General features: G+C 54.3%; 1 long non-coding RNA gene across 1 annotated transcript; it reads right to left on the bottom strand.

The window, feature by feature from the left end:
- Window positions 1–748: 748 nt before the first annotated feature.
- LOC105737931 lies at window positions 749–1601 on the bottom strand. The gene is made up of 2 exons (XR_001113628.2): window positions 1360–1601; window positions 749–1157 (listed from the first exon to the last, which is right to left on the bottom strand). It is a non-coding gene; the product is annotated as an uncharacterized LOC105737931 (long non-coding RNA).
- Between the last annotated feature and the right edge of the window lie 209 nt (window positions 1602–1810).

Raw genomic sequence — 1810 nt, 5'->3', positions numbered from 1 at the left:
GTGGGACACTCTCCTTGTGAAGTGTCTCCCCGTGCCCGGCTGTCATTGCTTGTGTAGTGGGATATTCTCCTTCTGACGTTGTCTCCCCGTACCTACCTGTCACTGCCTGTGTAGCGGGACACTCTCCTCGTGCAGGTATCTCCCTGTACCTGGCTGTCCCTCCCTGTGTAGCAAGACACTCTCCCTGTCCAGGTGTCTCCCATTCTGCTTTCATGCCTTTCTCACATGCCAGCTGTGGGGAGGAGCCCTTGGGTCCGGCGGTCCTCAGAGCTGAGTCTTCAGAGCTGAGTGCCGCAGTGGAGCTCGGTCCTGTTGGGCACCCGCTGCTTACGGCACAAACACACTCATACCCTTTAAATTGTTCTCTCCGAAGAGCCATTTCTGCTTTCAAAAATAGGACCACGGCGGATATTAGTTTCCAGAAAATGCTTTTTGGGACATCTTCCCGGCACAGAGCACCACCCTGTTATATTCTCTGGAGCCTTTTCCAGCTACTGGATGCTTCCAGGAACGTTGGCTGGCTGCATAACAGTATGGGTGTCAAATGCATTGCCACGATGTGCAGTAGGACCGAGCAAAGCAACTGACTCGAATTTCATAGCCTCATGCCCAGCTCCGCAGCAAGTCCCAGTGCCTCCCCTATCCACATGGAAATCACTGACATTAGCATCAGATGTGTGTGATAAATAACAAGATAACTGTCTTTAGAAGGCACCTATTAAAATAAAAATCTCACCTTATTCTGTTAGCACCTCTATAGGACTTTATTTTTCAAACCAGCTTTTGATATGGCTTGAAGCAAAGTACCCTGAACATCTGAGGCAGCACAAAGTTAGAGCCCACAGAGGGGTGTGAGGGACTTGGCATGAGCTGCAGCTCCAAGGGGCAGTGACAAGAACGTGGCCCTCTGGGCTGTCGGGCTCCGCATCAGGAACCTGACAAGCACATGCTCACAGCACCTGCCATGGGCACAGCCAGGGAAATGTCACTGCTTCTGCCGTAAAGAGTGTGCGGGCAGGGAGCCTGCACCCCCGCCCCTGCCCGCCATGTGTTCTCTCAGTCGCTGGTGCTCCCTGGAGTCCGGCCGGAGCCTCTGCTTGCTGCCATGGCCTCTCCTCCCGGCTGGTGTCACTCAGCTCCACAGTCCTCAGTGTCATCTGTAGACAAACGACCCCAAGCTTTCGTCTTTACTCTGGAGGCCTCTCCTGAGCTCCACACTTGTGATACTTCACGTTCCAGCTCAGATGTCTCAGTGTCTGGACAAGAGGTAACAGGCACCGCTGAGGCCTGGGAGAAGCCCGCCAGCACCTGTGGCCAGACCCCCGCATCCAGGGCACCACACTCGCCCGCGGCTCTCACCAGGAGCCTGGAGGTCCAGCTTCACTCCTGCTGCGGAGGCTGTAGCACACCTGAAATCTCTTCCAACTGGACTTTCTAGTTTGCTGTGTTTTTCTGCAGGCCCTCCCGGTTGTCTCCCCAGGGGAAACAGTGAACTGAGGAGGCTGAGGTGCCGTCAGGGCGGCGTGCGGGTCTCACGTCCAAGACGATGTCCTGGGGCCTTGTGAACACCAAGACACTGAATCCTTCAGGCAGCTCATTGGGTGTTACTCTTGTTCCACACATGAGGAACCTGTCAGAGAACTTTACTTACCCCAGGGATACAGATAACGGTTATGGAGTGTTAGCTCCTGTTCCAGGAATAGAGAATCTGTCGCTAAACAGCAGAAGGCCATTATTCAAAGGATCACGCAGACTGGATCGCAGAAGGAGCTCCAAGAGTAACTGACCTTGGGTTCTCTCCAGCGCACAG

Source organism: Nomascus leucogenys, chromosome 19 (genome assembly GCF_006542625.1).
Source record: "Nomascus leucogenys isolate Asia chromosome 19, Asia_NLE_v1, whole genome shotgun sequence".
Lineage (NCBI taxonomy): Eukaryota > Metazoa > Chordata > Mammalia > Primates > Hylobatidae > Nomascus > Nomascus leucogenys.
Note: the sequence above shows the minus strand (reverse complement) of the source record. Positions and strands in the feature narration are given on the sequence as shown.